The sequence below is a fragment of the Hibiscus syriacus genome, unplaced genomic scaffold (genome assembly GCF_006381635.1).
Source record: "Hibiscus syriacus cultivar Baekdansim isolate YM2019G1 unplaced genomic scaffold, ASM638163v2 tig00110318_pilon, whole genome shotgun sequence".
NCBI lineage: Eukaryota > Viridiplantae > Streptophyta > Magnoliopsida > Malvales > Malvaceae > Hibiscus > Hibiscus syriacus.
In genome coordinates this window covers 244,923-265,185 of record NW_024062677.1, presented here as the reverse complement: position 1 = coordinate 265,185, position 20,263 = coordinate 244,923, and the positions used below count along the sequence as shown (strand labels likewise).

General features: G+C 35.3%; 1 pseudogene; it reads left to right on the top strand.

Annotated features, from left to right (window-relative positions):
- Positions 1 to 16,151: 16,151 nt before the first annotated feature.
- LOC120117052 lies at positions 16,152 to 17,825 on the top strand (annotated as a pseudogene).
- Positions 17,826 to 20,263: the final 2,438 nt, after the last annotated feature.

The following is a 20,263-nucleotide window of genomic DNA, read 5'->3' as shown; positions in this document are numbered from 1 at the left end:
AACATCAACAAAAATATCATAACATATAGGATTTGTGACTTAAATATAAATGTAGAAGAATTAATGCCCGAAACAAAATCTCATAAAATTTCATCCAATGATCAATCAGTGAGATTACAAAACATGAGGACCAGACACGCCATTATCCCCTAAACCAAGTGCTCGGTCTCCCCTTGGCCAAAACAACATCGCATGGATGCTGATATATAACCCTTTTTAAAGGTTTCTTTACAACCCTATTTCATTTTATTCCTTCAACCATTTCATAAAGAAATAAAAAGGAGAGAGTTCTCCCAAACTTCCTCCCCGTTTCCATGGCAACCCACTATGGCCATCGTGGGTCAGTGCCAATCGAGGGACACAAGTTAGCCCTAAACGAAACCCCTCATTTCCCTCAAACAGAAAATTAAGCCTAAATCCACTAAAGCACAGCCCTCCACCCTAGATCTAAAATAGTTCTAGTGGTTATGTTCGAAGGTTGAAGTCTTTGGCTCAATGGAGATCACGGTTTCGGCCAAGAATAAGGGTAGTCTCTTTTATCTGTTATTTTTCTTATTTTTAAAGGGTCCTTTGTTTGAAAGTGGTGGGGTTTTTTCGAAAGCTTCTTTTTTTCTCTTTTTGGTTCAAATCCCCCTTCTCCTTTTATTGCATGCCCGATTTATGGGTGTTTTCTGGGTGAAATCATAAGTCTTTTTTTGTAGGGGGATGATTTTCCTATATTTGAGTAGGTGAAATCCCGGATTTTTTTGTATTTGACCCATATTTTAATGTGTTTTTATTTGATTTGGTGTTGATTGATTTGGTTGGATTTGGTAAATTGTATGGTCGGATTTGATGACAACGACGATTGTAGGGTTCATCAACGACGGCTCACGCGATGGGGATGTTGAAGGGTCGGCGCGTGCATGTCACGCACACATCGGACAGTTCATTTTACTGGCGATGGCGGTTGTTGTTGAGGGTTTGGGAAACCCTAAATTCACATCGATGATCTGGACCGTTGTATGGGTCTATATCGTGTGGCTTAGAGGAGAAGGAACTGGGAAGGGTTACAAAACCCTAGATGCAGATGCGTGTGGACCGTTGGATCCTTCATAGATCCAACAGTTGATGCTGAGCGGCGTCAAGCTTGAGCGAAAAATCCTAGAAGGTCTGGGCTCGCAAGAGGGCCTTGTCTTATTTTGGGCTTGAACCGGGTGGGTAATTGCAGCGGGCTTGGATCCTTTTTTGGGTGGTTAACTCTTGTAATGGGACATTTGTAAAGCAAATCTCTTGTAATGTATTTGGGCTTCTTTTGTAACCTGAAAATAATAAAAATAATATTAGTGATAATAATAATGATGATGATAAAAATAATAATAACAACTCAGCCGAAAACGAGTGTCAACAAATATAGTAGTGGATAAAAATAATATTAGTGATAATAATAATTGTAACAACATGCTCGATCTAATTAACTTCGAAATGGTAATAAGAACACATCTTTTTGCCACCGATTTGTGTCTGCACGCAAAAAAAAAAATGATGACTTTGGAATCCGATATGAGAGATAACTTTGAGGGTGATGTTGCCCTTGAGGAATGTGTAAGAAATTACTTTTAGGACCTTTTTTTCATCAAACGGTAATATGATTGAGAATGAAATCTTGGAAGGAATTAATCCATATATATCACGTGAGATGAATGAGGGGTTGATGAAGGATTTCACCTTTGAGGAAATCTCTAATGCGGTTAAAGCGATGGGGCCATTGAAGGCATCGGGAGTAGATGGGTTGGGCGTTGTCTTTTATCAGAAATTTTCGCACATTATTGGCTCATCCATTTTAGAGTTTTGTCTTGGCCTACTTAAGGGCCAATATCAAATGTCTGCCATCAATAAAACTCACATTGTGTTAATCCTGAAAAATCAATCTCCGACTAGAATGACTAACTAAAGTCCAATCAGCCTTTGTAATGTATTATTCAAGATTGTTTCAAAGATGCTTGTCAATCGCATGCAAAGCTTACTAAGTGACTGTGTGGAGGAAACTCAAAGTGCTTTTGTTCCAGGGAGACTTATCACCGATAATATTATAACGGCCTATGAAATATTTCACTCTTTTATATAAGCGTTGACGAAGATAATGTTACTTTTCCTTGAAACTAGACATGAGTAAGGCATATGACCGTGTGGAATGGTCATCTATTTGGGCTGTCATGGAGCGCATAGGCTTTGCCTCACAATGGATTGATTTGTTGAAATCATGTGTATGATCGGTATCTTATGCGATCATTATAAATGGAAAAGCCGGTGAAACCTTTTACCCGCAAAGGGGTCTAAGGCAAAGGGATCCATTAAGCCCCTATCTTTTTCTTCTTTCCATCGAGGGGCTCTCCTCTCTTATTCGGTGAGAGTCAGAAAGAGGTTGGCTGAAGGGAGTCAAAATTAATAGGTATGCCCCAATTATCACTCATCTCTTATTTGTTGATGATTGTCTTATTTTTGGAGAAGCAAATCCTAGAGTTGCAATGGTGTTGAAGAATATTCTTTTCAAATATGGAAAGAGTTCGGGCCAAGTAGTGAACTTCGACAAATATGGACTATTCTTTAGTTCTAATATTATTGATGAGTATAGAGATGATGTACGTCTCATTCTGGAAGTCGTCATACCTTGTGCCCAGAAAAGTACAGGGGGCTCCCCGTGCTCACTAGTCGTGACAAAAAGAAAGAGTTCATGTATCTAAAAGAAAAGTTCTTGGCACGCGTACATTCCTGAAGCAATCGGTTCTTATCTCAGCGAGGAAAATAGGTGTTTATCAAGTCTGTCTTGCAAGCTTTACCCTTATTTGTCATGAATTGCTTCCTACTTCCAAAGAGTCTCTGTTCCGAACTTGAAGGAATCAGGCTTAATTTTGGTGGTAAAAATTAGATCATAAGAGGGGCATACATTGGTGCTCTTGGGAAGCATTAACTTGAAGGATTATGGCGGCCTAGGCTTTCCAGATTTGGCAAAATTCAATGTTGCACTTTTGGCAAAACAAGGTTGAAGATCACTGATGCATCCATCGTCTCTGGTTAGTCAATTGTTGCGATCTACGTATTATCCCTCTACTGATTTCTTACATGCATCTCTTGGATCTAAACCTTCATATATGTGGCGCAGCATATGGAGTGCATGTGGTCTCCTAAAAAAAAGGTCTACGGTGGAAGGTAGGCTCGGGTAGTTCCATCTCTCTGTGGAACGATTTTTGGCTACTAATATATCCCCCATCGAGTTATGAGTACATCAATTAAGTCGATTTTATGGGTTTCAGACTTGATTGATAACGAAACATTTCGGTGGAAGGACTCAATGGTGCGCAATCACTTTATTGAGGATGATGCATCTAAAATTTTGAACATACCTATTTCAAGATTTGATGGAGTTGATAGACTGGAATGGAATGGAGAAAAATCGGGGCTTTACAGCTTTAGAAGTGGGTATCCTCTTCTAATGTCTAAACTATAACATGTTGATATGCGATTTTACAAAAGATTATGGGCTAGTCCATGCCAGCCGAAGATAAGAATTCGAGGTTGGAAATTTGCTAATAACTTCGTACCTACTCGTCAGAATCTCTACTTGAAACGACAAAGCCCGGACCCTATTTGCCCTGTGTGTCGTGTACTGCCAGAATCTACATTACATCTTGCATATGAATGTGCTTATGCGTTTGAAGTTTGGAAGCTATTACAGTATCAATTACCAATTTTAAACGTGCAATGGGCATGTTATGATTGGATGCAATGGATGTTTGCAAACTACTACTCTGCGAAACATGGAGAAATATTAGTAACGATATGGGCGATTTGGTATGCTAGAAACAAACACTACCATGAGGGGTACCACCTTAATGTCTACGAAACTGTTACCTGCATTCGAGCCCAATGTAAAGAATTTGAGCTGGCTCAGCTCCGGATCCAGCCTCCACCTAGGGCAGGAACAACACGGTGGCATCCTCCGGAGGAAGCGAGGATTAAAGTTAATTTTGACGCTCACTTCATACAATCAGAAAAAATTTCATGGTCAGGGATCATTATTCGTAACTCTAGCGGACAAATTATGGGAGCTTGCAGACGTTAAAAAAATAACTTAATGTGGTCCTTTGACTAATAGTTATCATCGTTAACCGCTGCAATGCAGATATAGTAATTTACGATGCTAATGTTGCAGTCTACAGTGGCTCGTGACATGATTGATGACGTAATAAATGGATTAAATTGATTTTTTATTGAGTGTAAGGGCCAAATTGATTTTTTTCAAAGTTTAGGGGTTAATTTAATTTTTTAAAAATATTTTAAAATTTAAAACATACAAATATACAAACAAAAAATTAAATATAAACTATTAAAAATAAAAATTAAATTACTAGAAAATTTAAAAAAATATACATACATTAAATAGAGTGATTGAAAATGTTATTATTAAATGATTTATTGAATTTAAAGACAAATTTTAATTTGAGTTTTATTTTATTTAGTAGTATAATTATATTGTTATATTCGCACGTGTCAATTTTACTGTGAGTTTTATTTTTATTTTGTAGAGATAAATTTGTTATTCCTTAAAAAAATTTAAAAAAAGAAAAATTGAGGGTGACAAAAAACCTCCAACACATGGAGTCTATATCCACCTTTACTTTATAGAGTTAAATCTAAGAAAAATTGGCTGGTAGGTCAAATTTTTTTAGGCAAAGTATACATGCCATTTTATATTCACTAAAATGCTCTTCTTAAATGTATAATTATTATTTTTTTTATATGATTTTAAATTATACAATTTTATGATAATTGGTAAATAAATTTTAATTTCGTAGGTTTAAAGTTTTTTTTATAAGACTTTATAACATTTATTTCATTTAATTTTATAAAATTTTAGTAAAATAAAATTAGAAAGACACTTAGAATTTAAGATAATTTAAGATAAATATATATAAAATAAAATTTATGTAGGATTAAAAAGTATAGATTTATAGAATTAAAAATCAGGTTTAATTTTTAATTTTTATATTTTATAATAACTAACTTTTTTTAATATTTTTCTATTTTAAATTTAAAATATTTTAAAAAAATCAAATAAGCCTCTAAACTTTAAAAAAAAAAATCAATTTGACCCTTAAACTCAATAAAAATCAATTTAACCCATCAATCACGTCACAAACCACCTTGGACCACCACGTAGTGTCATATCTGCATCATGACGGTCAACGATGGAAATATTAGTCAAAAGATCATATTGATTTTTTCTAAGTTTAGGAGTTACATTGAATGAAAAATACAAAAGCTTCATATAGCTTGTTGTCTAATTTCAATTATCGCAACGAACCGTTAGATTTTATTTTAATCTTGTCGAAATGAAAGAACAAAGGGAATAACAGTTTGTTATTACCGCTATTGAAATTACTATCACGATTCACCACTATTAATATAATCTCATATGACAACGTTATTCTTCACAAGGAACTTTACTTGCAGGAAACTCCTTTCCCGAAGATGTTTGGAGCAGACAAGCACACAAAGGAACTTTTTCCTTTTGTAATATATCTGATCCAGTTGGAGCTACACTTTCTCTGAATTTGTGGCTTAAAAATATCCCTTTATCCGATCAACAAAAACGTTTTCCACAAGTCAATTATTGACGGCCTTATCTTCAATTCTTGATGTTAGAGGAGTCATGTGTATTCACATCAATCATGTATAAAATAAATATCATACCTGATTATTCAAATACAATTCATCATAAAAAATAAGTCTAATTTTTTTAAAAGTTAATCTACATTATTTATAAATAGATTCATTTGTTTTCATAATTTTCTAATTATGACTATTTAATATTTAATCTTATAATTTTATCAACAACATGTAGACAGTTATTTTCTTAAAAGATAGAACTAGCAAGAGTTTCTCTCCTAGGAGGACTCTTCCACCACCATATCTTTTAAAGCAACAACCACACCAATAAACGTGCAACAATCGAGCAAGGAGTCTAGTTGCATAAGGATTCTATTGTTAATAGGATTATATTGTTAATAGTATTCTAAAAATAGTTAGTTTTTTTCACTATAAATACATGTAATCCTCCCCATTTGTAACACATAATTTGCATACAAAATACAGAGGAAAGCACGGAAAATATAAAGGCAAAGCTATCGTAAACGATTCTAAAAAGAAATAAAAGGTAACATCTTTATTACTTTTGATTCGGTCTCTTACATTTACGTTTTAATTATTATTATTTTATTTATTTAACTTTATTTATACGCACATTTCCCTTGTTACTCATTTTATTTAATTGTTTTGTTATTTTTCTTTTCTTTTTTTTCATGTAATAGTTTTTTACATTTTATGCATTTTCTTTTTTACTTTAGTATATATTTTTATTTTTTTAGATTATATATATATATATATATATATTATTTTTATTATCAGTTTTATTAATTTATTTATATATATATATATATATATATTTACTATTTTTTATTTTTTTATTTATTATATATATATATATATTATTTTTACTTTTTTATTATTATTTTATTTATTTGTTTTATTTATATATATTTTTCTTCTTTTTCTTTATTTTTTATTTTTTTTACTTACTATTTTATCTTTATTTTCTTTATCTTATCTTTTATTTAATTTGTTTTTTCTTCATTTTAATTTAATTTATTTATTTATTTCTTACCATTTTATCTAACATGATTTTTTGACCTTCTTAAGACCACACCTTTAAAACTATCTAAGGTAAGTAATTGTGATCGTATTTTTACCTTTTAATTTTAAATTACAATTTTCTTAATTTAAGACAACCGGCAAATTAATTGGTACCGAAAGGGTGGTTCAAGGGTGCTAATCCTTCCTTGACCGTAATCGACTCTCGAACTCGATACATTTCTGGTAAAAACGCAGATCAGGTAAGATGGTGTCTGACCCACCTAAATTCGTTTTAAAGTGGTCGGTGGCGACTCTCAACCCAATTATTTCAAGTCGAAGCCCAATTCGAGGCCTAACCGAAAGACGGTTACGACAGCTTGGAGACTCCGCTAGAGACAGATAAGTGAGTCAAGCTAAGGTAATTTTCAGGTTTCTTTTTAACGAAAAGGGTAAGTTTAAATTTTAAGGTAATATTTCGATCCTTTTTTACTTACTTTTGATTATATTTTCGGGTAAATAGTTGCACTAATCGTTTTCTCATGATTTCAGCCCTTAAAGATTTTTTCATCTAAGGCTCTAAACCCGAGCTCCAAACCCGTTTTAAGTGGGGGTGAAAGTGACGCCTTCGTGTGAATTTATTCACCGTATGGGCCTAGCAAGTAGCATTCGGGATTCATATACCTTATGTCTTCGTGTGAATTTATTCTCCGTATGGGCATAAGGGAATGTGTCCTCTCGAGTTTAACTTAGTCCACACAAGCCTGTGATGGTTTAGGACTAAGGGTCTGGTAAGCCCAAGGGGGCACCGGCAAGAAGAACTCGGGTACCTTTTTTAGAACTTAAACCGGGAGACTATGGAGAAATAGAGCCTACCCCAAAACCCCATTTCAAACCCTATGACATTTTTACCCTAACCATGTTTTTTTCCTTCTTACTCTTCTTATTTTTCTTTCGTCATTTCTTATTTATTTATGTATTTTCATTTTACTGACTTGTTTGCCTTTGTGTTTGTTTTCTTAGCATTTGTATCATAACAAGATTCCATTGATCCCTAAAAAGGTGTTTGTTATACACAAAATAATCTGAACAAATGGACAAAGGTGTTGTAATGCAAGAGATTAAAAACCCTGAGGTACGACTATGGTCCGACAAGACTCAGAAGGAAAAGGGAGATAGTCTTCAAGGGAGCTATGTGTCAGAGCTGGTTAGCTACGCCTCTATCAGCCTAAAACAGAATAATGTGCAAGAGCTTCGAGACATCTGGGACAGTTGGAAGAATGATCGGAAATAGAAGTTCAGCCAACGGTACGGTGACATTGCGCTTTTACTCTAGTTAAGACTGATGAGCCTTTAATCAGAGCCCTGGTTCAATTCTGGAACCCAGGATATAGTTGATTCACTTTTAATCGGGAGGACATGGTGCCCACCATTGAAGAGTACACTACACTGTTGCACTGTGAAAGTATCATATTAGAAAATGCCTACCTTAAACACATCAAGAGCCAACCTTTCAAGAATGCACTAGCCAAAGTTGTTGGGGTTGACGAAAAATGGGTAATTGACCGGACTAAGCGCAAAGGCAGTGGGGAAGGAATTGAGTGGATCCACATAAGAAAATTAATGAAGAACCACCCTGATGAGTGAAAGACTATAGACCTTTTTGCACTAGGTCTGTACGGGTTGATTATCTTTCCGAAGGCTTTGGGTTGTATTGACGTAGCCGTGGTGGAATAGTTCGAGCAACTTCCGAAATGGGTTAACCCAGCACCAGCCATCTTAGCTGAAACCTTTCGATCTCTCAACCATTATCGAAGATCTGGCGGAGGAAGGTTCGTTGGATGTGTTCAGCTCCTTCAAGTCTGGATTCACAGCCACTTCTGGAAGACTAACGGGGTTGCCTACCGCAGATTTAGCACCCCATATTCACCTTTGGGAGAGTTCATCACAATGAAATGGCATGAAGGTGCTTCAAAGGAAAAGTGGATGAAAGTTTTTACACATCTTCAGGATCGGGATATTACTTGGAGAGCCCCCTGGTTGTTCCTCGGTGATGTTATTTTCCGGTGTGGGGATTCTGTTACTATAACCTTGCTTGGACTTTGGGGTGCAGTTGGGTATGCTCCGTTATTGGCACTGAGACAGTATGGGGCACGTCAGTTTGTCCCCGTAACATACGGAATAATTAAATCAGAGTTTATGTATAGCGGTGACAGTTATAAGAAGATGATCAAAGAAGCAGCCGAGTCATGGAAGAAAGTATCCCGGATGGATGTCGTGGCTACTAGAGATATGCTTACTCCGGATTATATAGAGTGGCAAAGATTGAGAAAGAATAATAACATCCTGGTGCCATACTGTGAAGACACCCGGACCATGGAGGAACTTGAAGCTGTGAATAACGAGCTGAAGTAGAGGATTAAGGAACTTGAAGCTGAACGTTATCAATGGAAGCTAGATACCGACTCTCATAAAGATAGAGCAGACAAACTGGAAAGAGAACTGAAAAGAGTTCGTTTTGAGCTCGAAGATTTGAGAAAGGGGTATAAAGATAAAGTTAAGGATAACTCCAAGTTGAAAGTAACCTCTAAATACTGAAAAGACGAAGTTCATAGCCTGAAAGGAAAGTTTGTGGGGTCTGATGAAAGAGCTTGGAAGGAAGAGTTGAAAACTGCTCAGAGACGCTTAGCAGACAGTCAGCAACAAAACCAATGCTTGAGAATCTAGATGGTTGGCCTAGAAAAACAACATGAGAGAGATGGCAAAGCAATAGCCGAGTTAGAAGTTATTGTGAATGGATTCAAGAAGCAAGCAGTCGAGCTTCAGATAGTACCATTCGATGAGGGTTTACAGTGGCGTTTCCGTTTGGAGCAAGCACAACAAAGGGTAAAACCTAGAGACGCAGTCATCCGAGATTTCCTAGATCAAGTACAGAAGGCAGCCCGTCATCTTCACGGCCTAGCAAGGGAAGCCGGAGTCGTTCGATGAGGAATTCAATCAGTGGCAGATGAAGGCAAAAAGACTTGTCAATCTACTAGAAGCTGTTCGGGGTCTAGATGATTTAGTCCGCACGTACATTTGATTTTTTTTTATGTCTCTTAAAAGATAAAACACTTTTGTCCCAATAAAGATTATTTATAATAACATACATGTTTTTGGATCAATGCCTCGAACATTTCATACATTTTTTCATTTTGCATCTACATTTCATTTTTTAAGCATTTTCATAAACATGAAATTTCTTCATGGAGAATTCGATGAAGTGGTTTTAACCACATGACACCACATGAAAGCAAGATTGTAACATCAAAAGAAAAAAACTGAAATCACAACAAATGAGCCCGATCAGCTAGTTGTACGACTAAGCTTGCCATGATGATCTGAGAAAAAGAGTCCACATATCCTAAGGGCTACGATGTTGAAGATGTTTGCAGTTGCCACATAGGATGATCCATACATTCCTCTGAAGCGCGAGATCCAAAACCTAATGGATTCAGGGGCATGGACAGCCGAAAAAGGGGACATTGCATATATCATTTGCACTTAGAGGATTGTTTTGTTTGAACACGTCTTTGATCTTTCATGTTTGCTTAATATTTTAAACGATTGAAATGTTACTTTCTAAGGTGGAGCAATTGAACAAATTTTAATCTTTAGTTCTTCGAATATTAAATGAATTAAGGATTCTTTTAACTCTTCAAGAATTATAGATTTTTGACATATGGTAAGATTAGACCTTTCTTATCCTGTCTCAAACCCCAAAATAAAATACCTTGATTCTTTACCCAAAATAACTCATGGTCATTACCAAAAAGACCAAATTTTGACATTACCTCCCTTTGAAACTTTTGAACATTGCCTTTATCTTTTGATACACTCATACCTTTCTTTGAGTCAAATAAAGTCACACCATTGTCTTTTTAGACTCAAAATTGACATTTTTATGCCATTAAAACCCAAGGCATTGAGTTGTTCATTTGAATATGAGCCTTCTTCTAAGACACAACTTGGGGCATCTCGCAGAGAGCCTGAACATTGAGATATGTTGGGAGCAAGAAGAAGAAAAGAAGAATTTACTCGAAATAATTCTATCATGCATTAATTACATTGTTTTTATGTGAATAAAATAAATCCTGAAAATATATCCCTTGTGTCCCCTTTTGAACCTATAGTATTTTCTTCTGATTCAACCCTAACCAAGGATCACCCTCCACACTAGGGGGCAAGGTGGAGAAAATCTGCTTGCATGAGTGAAGACATCGATTCAGATGAGATATTGAAAGGTGAACTAAATGCCAAGTGCGAAGATTCAATCAGAACAAAAAGAAAAAAAAAGTAAAGAGAAAATAAAAAGAGAAAAAACAAAGGAAAATTGAAGAAAAAAGAAAACAAGATGCATATGCAAAGGTTCTCTCAATTCAAACGACGCATCGAGATTCAAACTATGAGATTGATCAAGCACAATCATTTCTGAATCACTGAACCCCTTCACTCGAAGATCATAGAGCATCAAATGAGATTGATCAAGCACAATTATTTCTGAATCACTGAATCACTCCACTCGAAGATCATAGAAAATCAAGAGAAAAACATACGAGAAGATTCAAATTGAGCAAGATATGATTAGAGACATCAGAACGAAATGATCATTGTTCAATCACCCTTAAACACTTGTTTGGGCCTTTTATCCATTTCTTTCATAACCATGAACCATGACCTACGTTACGTACCTTAAAAGTCCCTTCTAATCATACATGGATTTCTAAACAGAAGAAATTATCTTCAGATTTCATCCCGCCCATCAGGACTAATCGTTATTTGTAAAAAATAGTGTAATTAATGCATGATAGAGAAAAATAACAAAAGGGGGTTCAAGACATAAATTATGAATGACGTCTTGAAACCAAAGGATGATTCGAGTTGAAAACCTGAAAAGACAGCTCGAATACAAAATTGGACAGCTGAGGCGATCGCACGAATTCCTTGATAAGGCATCGCACAATCCGAGCTTGACCATGAAAGCTGGGAATCGGAGAACACTTCCAATAGAGGAGCATGCAAGATACCCCATCAAACCTTTGAGCATCAAATAAACAAAAATGTCAAACCTTTGACCAAACACAATAACCTTAGACTTTTTTATTCTTTCCTTACTTAACCATTTCCCAAAAATAGATTTGATCTTGGCACTTGTCAAATAGCTATAATTTATTGAAGGATTAACAATGTAATTACTTCTTTGATATCCAATGAACTCTAGTTTTATGATTTGTCTTAATTGTAAAACCGTGAAAGGGGCAATATTTTCAAAACTTTTGGTTAAACATTTTTCGAAACTCTTTTTTGATATTTTCAGAACTTTGAAAATAAAAAAGAAAGAAAAACATTTTTTTTCAAAACAAGACAATCTCTCTAGAGTGGATCTTGGTAAATGACATGTGGCTCTCAAACACAAAACCCATGCTTAGAATCAATGCTGAAGCAAGAAATCATGAACAATGAGGGCATCTTTGAAGATTTAACATCAAATATTGGGGTATTTTTTTAGATTTAACATCAAATGTTGGGACATTTTTTGAGATTCACATTGAATATTGGGGCATCTTTGGGAATTCAACATCCTAATGCAAATTATTAAACCTTTTGAAGGCATTTCCTCCATATGCAGGAACAAGCACACAAAGCACGAGACTCCATCCAGGGGATAAAACAGAACTAATTCATGTTACATGCATCTTAGACATACTTAAGAGCATCGCATTTATCATTTTTTGTATACATAAGTTTTTACAGCTTTTAGAGTCAAGTTTCAACTTCAAGATGAATGATGCTCGATTCAAAAGCACATGGTGGTTGCTCTACCTTACAGCGAATGAGCGACTGTCTGACAACAAAACAACTTTCCAGTTTCAGTCAGAGTCAATTTCAACTTCACGGTGAAGGATATTGAACTCAAAGCGATACAATTTGCTCGAGAGTAGATTTCAACTTCACTAAGAAAGATATCTAGCTCGAAGCCAAACTTCACAATAAAGGGGTCATCCATGGTTTCGACTTCACGGCGAAGGGAATCGTGTCCACCCGCAACATATAATACTTGGATTTCAACTCACAATGAAGGATATCCAAGTCAAGGCTCAACTTCACGACGAAAGGGCCACCTGCGATTTCAACTCCACGACAGAGGATATCGTGCCACTCGAGATAACACAAGTTCAACTCCACAACGAAGGGACGACTGGTTGTCAACAAACAATTTCCCAATTTCATAGCCAATTTCAAATTCACAGCGAAGGATATTAGACTCGAGATAACACAAGTTCAACTTCACAACGAATGGACAGCTGGTTGTCAACAAATAATTTCCCAATTTTAGAGCCAATTTCAACTTCACGGTGAAGGATATTGGACTCGAGACAGCACAAGCTCAACTTCACAGCGAAGGGGCGGCTGGCTGTCAACAAACAATTTCTTAGTTCCAGAGCCAATTTTAACTTCACGGCAGAGGATATTGGATTCGGAACAATACAACTTACTTGGATTTCAACTTCACGACGAAGGATATCCAATTCCAAGGCTCAACTTCACAACGAAGGGGTCATCCATGGTTTCAACTTCACGACGAAGGGAATCGTGCTCACCATTGTCTCTCTTGAGACAGTTTCCAAGTTTCCCTTGAAACAAAATATTTGAATCTGTTTTCATTGAAACTAATTTCGTCTCCCTTGAGACATTTTCTTTTGGAACTAAATTTTGTCTCCCTTGAAACATAAACATTGAAAACATTTCCCTTGAAATAAATTTTATCTTGCTTGGGGTAGTTTCCCTTGAAATAAAATTTTGTCTCCCTTGAGACAGTTTCTCTTAAAACATAAACATTGAAAACATTTCCTTTGAAATTAATTTTGTCTCTCTTGAGATAGTTTCCCTTGAAACAAAATTTTGTCTCCCTTGTGATAGTTTCTCTTGAAACATAAACCTTGAAAACTTTTCCCTTGAAACACAAAATATTTAATTCAGTTCCCCTTAAAACGAGTTTTGAGACAGTTTCCCTTGAAACAAAATCTTGTCTCTCTTGAGACAGTTTCCCTTGAAACAAATTTTGTCTCTCTTGAGACAGTTTCCCTTGAAACAAAATCTTTGAATATCTTTTCCTTGAAACAAATTTCGTCTCCCTTGAGACAGTTTCTTTTAGAACTAAGTTTTATCTCTCTTGAGACAGTTTCTTTTGAAACAAATTTTGTCTCACTTGAGACAGTTTCTCTTGAAACACAAAAAAAAACCCTCGAAATTGTTTCTCTTCAAACACACACACAAAAAACCTTTGAAAATGTTTCTCTTGAAACACCAAACCCTCGAGTTCAATTACACTCAGCTTCGAGGGCACGTCATTTATAGCATAACTCAAGGCTAGAAGGGTTATCTGTCACCAAAAGACTTTCGAGTTCGACTATGCTCAGCTCTAAGGCACATCATTTACAGCATAACTCAAGGCAAGAAGGGATATTTGTCAATAAATTGTTGAGTTCGATTCCATTCAGCTCGATGACACCTCAATCACACTATTGTCCGGCTGCAATCAAGGTTTTTCAAGCCGAGAAGAAGGTCTGGGTTAGCCGTGCCTTAGTAGCAAGAAACGTTTTTTCCGTCAGCATAGCTTAAGTCGAGAAAAGCTATCTGTCAGCGAAGACTTTTCGAGTTCGGTTTCATTCAGCTCGAGGGCATATCAACCACATTGTAGAGTCAATAGATTACTTTCCAGTCGAATTTTTAGCCAATATCTTTAAATCGAGAAGAAGACCAAAGTGGACTACAACGAGAAGCCACATTCTGATTCAAATCATTTCAAGATGGACTCGACTTTGTGACGGAGGAGCCATCTGCAATTCAATTCGACAAGGAGTTATTCTTCAACTCCACTGAACGAAAATTTGTGTCTTTTTATCTTTGTCCTATTTTTCATTCCACGGAAAAATGACAAAGAGGGGCAGCTGTAGACACTCATTTTCTTAAAAGATAGAACTAGCAAGAGTTTCTATCCTAGGAGGACTCTTCCACCACCATATCTTTTAAAGCAACAACCACACCAACAAACGTGCAACAACCGAGCAAGGAGTCTAGTTGCATTAAGATTCTATTGTTAATAGGATTTTAAAAATAGTTAGTTTTTTTCACTATAAATACATGTAATCCTCCCCATTTGTAACACACGATTTACATACAAAATACAGAGGAAAACACGAAAAATACAAAGGCAAAGCTATTGTAAACTATTCGAAAATGAAATAAAAGATAACATCTTTTTTACTTTTGATTCGGTCTCTTACATTTATATTTTAATTATTATTATTTTATTTATTTAACTTTATTTATACGCACATTTCCCTTGTTATTCATTTTATTTAATTGTTTTGTTATTTTTCTTTTCTTTTTTTATGTAATATTTTTTACATTTTATACATTTTCTTTTTTACTTTAGTATATATTTTTTATTTTTTTAGATTATATATATATATATTATTTTTTTATTATCAGTTTTATTAATTTATATATATACTATTTTTTATTATTTATTTATTATATATATATATATATATATTATTTTTACTTTTTTATTATTATTTTATTTATATATTTTTTTCTTATTATTCTTTATTTTTTATTTTTTTACTTACTATTTTATCTTTACTTTCTTTATCTTATCTTTATTTAATTTTTTTTCTTCATTTTAATTTTATTTATTTATTTATTTCTTACATTTTTATCTAACATGATTTTTTTACCTTCTTAAGACCACACCGTTAAAACTATCTAAGGTAAGTAATTGTGATCGGATTTTTACCTTTTAATTTTAAATTACAATTTTCTTAATTTAAGACAACCGGCAAATTAATTGGTATCGAAAGGGTGGTTCAAGGGTGCTAATCCTTCCTTGACCGTAACCGACTCTCGAACCCTACACATTTCTGGTAAAAACGCAGATCATGTAAGATGGTGTCCGACCTACCTAAATTCATTTTAAAGTGGTCGGTGGCGACTCTTAACCCAATTATTTCAAGTCGAAGCCCAATTCGAGATCCAATCGAAAGACGATTACGACACAACCTAACATGTTTTTAATGTTTACATTGTTATATAACAGATGAAATTGTTATGAAAAACCAGTAAGGTTAAACTCGGTTATGACTCTGGAATATTAGAGCCCAAATCAGATGCTTATGTAAAAGGGCTTGTACTCGCTTCTTCTTCTTCTTTTTTTTCAAGTTCTCATATACATCGAAATTTAAGGTCGACGCTGACGTCGAAATACTTGTATTTTCAGTTTTCAATTTTTTATTTTTTATTTTTTTTTTAATATTGGAGTAGAGGAAACATTATTAAATGCTTCCTTTTTGCCTTTAAATTCAAGCTCCGTTTCTCATGCAAACTCACCCTACTAATCATTTTTGTGAACAAGAAACAAAATTCCGAGAGAGAATAGGTAGCTAGGCATAGGCATGGATGCAGCAGATTTCACGGTGACGATGAGCAAGGAGGAAACTGTGGCAGCCGTGTTACCATTGCAGGAACACTGGCTACCATTCTCTAACCTTGACTTGCTTCTGCCCCCCGTTGATGTGGGAGTCTTCTTTTGTTACGAGAACCAGAAACCTGCAGCACCAGCTTCACTTCCATGGTCAGAGTCCTCAAGAAAGCCTTGTCTCAGGCTCTCGTCTCCTACTACGCATTTGCAGGTGAGGTCGTGGCCAACACTGTTGGTGAACCCGAGCTCCTTTGCAACAATCGTGGGGTGGATTTCGTTGAAGCTTATGCTGATGTTGAGCTTCGAAACCTGGACTTGCATAACCCGGATGAAACCATTGAAGGCAAACTCGTACCTAAGAAGAAACATGGGGTGCTCTCGGTCCAGGTAATATAAAATTGTCAATAATAACAAATAAATTCATATTCATCTTCGTCCATTCAATATTTGGAATATAACCAAAATAAATAGGAAATTCCCTCGATTTTTTTCTATGAGGTGACTACATCATTTCCGGCCTGCTTTCGACCCCACAAAGTGAAGAACTTTCAATTCCATTAACTCTACATGCATACATACGTACAAACGTATCTATCATGTCATAGCATGACGAACAAAATGGGTGTAGCTTTAACTGTTAATCCGATATATGTTGCAGGCAACAGAACTAAGATGCGGCGGAACAGTGGTGGCATGCACATTCGATCACCGTATAGCTGATGCATACTCAGCCAACATGTTTATTGTATCATGGGCTGAAATGGCAAGATCAAAGTCAATGTCTTCGGTACCGTCTTTTCGCCGGTCTCTGATGAACCCGAGGCATCCGGGGTGTATCGACGTGTCCCTGGATCAAATGTATGTGCCCATATCCTCACTACCACCCCCTAAACAGAAATTTGATCAACCCAGTGATACTCTTATTAGTCGTATATACTATATTACTTCTGAGCAACTCAATGATCTCCAATCACTGGCTTGCTCCGATGGATACAAAAGAACCAAGCTCGAGTCTTTCAGTGCATTTTTATGGAAAATGGTAGCTCTCCTTGCTGCCAAAGATGGTTTCAAGTTCACCAAGATGGGGATTGTTGTGGATGGAAGGGTTAGATTAGGTGAAGGAGATGAACACAAAGCGAGTCTAATGGGTTCTTATTTCGGAAACGTTCTTTCCATTCCATTTGGGGGTCAAAGCGTGAAAGATCTGATCGAAAAACCATTGTCCTGGGTGGCTAATCAGGTTCATGATTTCCTGGACCAAGCGGTGACAAAGGAACATTTCCTCGGCCTGATTGACTGGGTCGAAGCTCACCGTCCCGAGCCAGCACTGGCTAAGATATACAGCAACGGGAGCGACGAGGGACCAGCTTTCGTAGTCTCGTCGGGACAACGTTTCCCGGTTTGGAAAGTGGATTTCGGATGGGGTCGTCCTGTTTTCGGGTCATACCATTTCCCTTGGGGAGGGGATTCCGGATATGTAATGCCGATGCCAAGTCCTGCTAGGGAAGGTGATTGGGTGGTGTATATGCACCTTTTTAAAAGGCAACTAGAGCTGATAGAGGCTGAAGCTGGTAATGTGTTGAAGCCCCTCGCTTTTGATTACCTACAAGCGGATTAACCTGCTCCTGCTATGGTTTACGTTTCGATTACTTGTACCAGATCTGTCCAATGTTCCTCGAACTTTGTATTATCGGTCATATTACCAAACAGTGTTTTAGAAATGTCTTGTTTGAAGCTGAACTTGCAGTTCTACAGCTTGCTGGTTTGGAATTCCTGTTGTGTTTTCTCACTACTTCCGTTTGTAACTTTCATGAAAATTTGTAAATGCGAATCAATGAATTTAGAATTTATGTCGTCACAACACTAATTCTATTGATCTCTCTCTTCTCTTAGTTTCCCTCCCCTGTCGGACACTCGCCTGCAGCCGTCGATCACGACGACCGAGGTAGATCAATAATATCTATATATAAAAGAATACATCCATGCATCGTAGATGTCGTAATCTTCTACGTTGACACGAGACTATATTATTATTTACCTATTGATGTTTTGTGGAAACCGGAAGGAAAGAGGAGAGAGTAGAGGAGGAGGGGGAGACAAAAACAAAAGCAAGATTTCAGGCAACCAAATAAGACTCTAAAAGAATCTTAAATCAAGATACCAAGAGAAACCTTAAAGCAAGAGAGAGGTGAAAAAATATAGTGGTAATTATTTTCAATCATATTTAGATAAAATGTTTAATATTTAACTTTGAATTTCTCAATATCATTTTTTATTTATTAAACAATGTGACATATTTATCATAGTTTACTGATAATGCACAAAATTTATGTACTAACATTACATCAATATAATCTCAAAAGTATTTTTTTTCTTAATTTATGGATGATGCCAAAAAGTAAATCTCAATTTTGTACCTAATTTAAAATAATTACCATATTTTTTTATAAATAGCAAAAATGAAATAATTATAATTTTATATAAGACTTATGTGTTTTCTTAATTAATAATCTGGGTAGGTTTAGTACTAAATATAGGTATCTGTTCAAGTATAAAAGTATATAGTGCGTTCTTTTATAAATGGTTGGAACTGATATTTATAAATCACTCATTAAATTAAGAAAACGATATATGAGATTCAACTACTAATACTCATAAAGGTATTAACGAGTATTCATCACTCACATATTTGCTTAGAGAAACACAAACATTGCGACTGAATCATAAACGTAATCAGTTTGATTCACCTACCTAAGAAAATTTTACTGTGACCAGATGTTATTTTATATACGTAGATGAAGAAAGATTAAGGTTTATTAAAAATGAGATTATAATTAATTGAGAAAGCAAAATTGGATTAAGTAGTTAAGCTATGATCTAACAACCCTAGCGCAATTAATAATCCAGTGTTTTTGTTGTTTATTAGCTATACGTACACATCATCTTCATCAAACTACTAATCCCATTGGCCTTTTTTTTTTGTTTTGTAGTGAAGGTAAACAACACTATATGATATAAATCTAACATAAAAAATCAAGTAAAATATCACATACTATATATAAAAAGTAATATAAATACAACATAAATATATGAATATCTCGAAATTTATTTAATATGAAGGATTAACTTATTAGTATTTATATACACGAAATATTTCGAACACAAGTAGGACAAACGATTGAACAATTTGTAGGCGTAGGTTAGTTTTTTAGAGTTCATGTATCGGTGCATGTGGGGATAGAAGGTGGTTTTGGTTGAGAAAAGGCTTAATGAAGTTGTCAATTAGGTACCCCCCCCCCCCCAAACATATTGGTTGAGAATTTGTCAATTTGGTGACGAAATACCAAATTGCAACTACAAGCTACCACCTTGCATTTCTCAATTAATTTTAATTGTATAAAATTATTAATGCTAATTAAATAGAAATTAATTTAAAATAATAAATATAATTTAATATAAATACAGCGTTTATTTCAACATTGTAATCTAAAATCGTACCTCGTGTTCGTTTACTATCTTATGGAGTATTAGAGTTTTCCAGACCCATAATTGTAGTTTTTCTTATTTTCATAATTTTTTTTAAATGTTTTGAAGCATATTATGTTGTTATTTATATTTTTGCCTGTTTAATGATTTTAGCAGTAGAATTACAATTACATAAAAGACCACAATTATGATTATGGATCCAAAACTGGACTCTAAGACTGGATTAGTAATAGATAAAAGTTAGGCCCATGAGTTAACTGGCCCAAGATCCAACATAGCCTGGTTAAACAGTGCTTCATACTTGGAGTACAAACAATACAATATACTCGCAAGCTACTCAAATTACTCGAGCTCATCTCCGCCATTACCGGACAGGGCTCGAGTAACTTTATCTTTTATCCAAGTAGTTATTCTAACCTTGTTGGATAAAGAAATACAGCAGCTAAAGCATTTGCAGCAGTCATACATGAAGGGGGAAATGTACACTACACAAATATGTGTATCACTCTGGATGCATGGGAAAACACCAAAACTGCACATGATCCTAATCTTTCTCAAGAATATGCTAAAGATTCACTGTCTGGT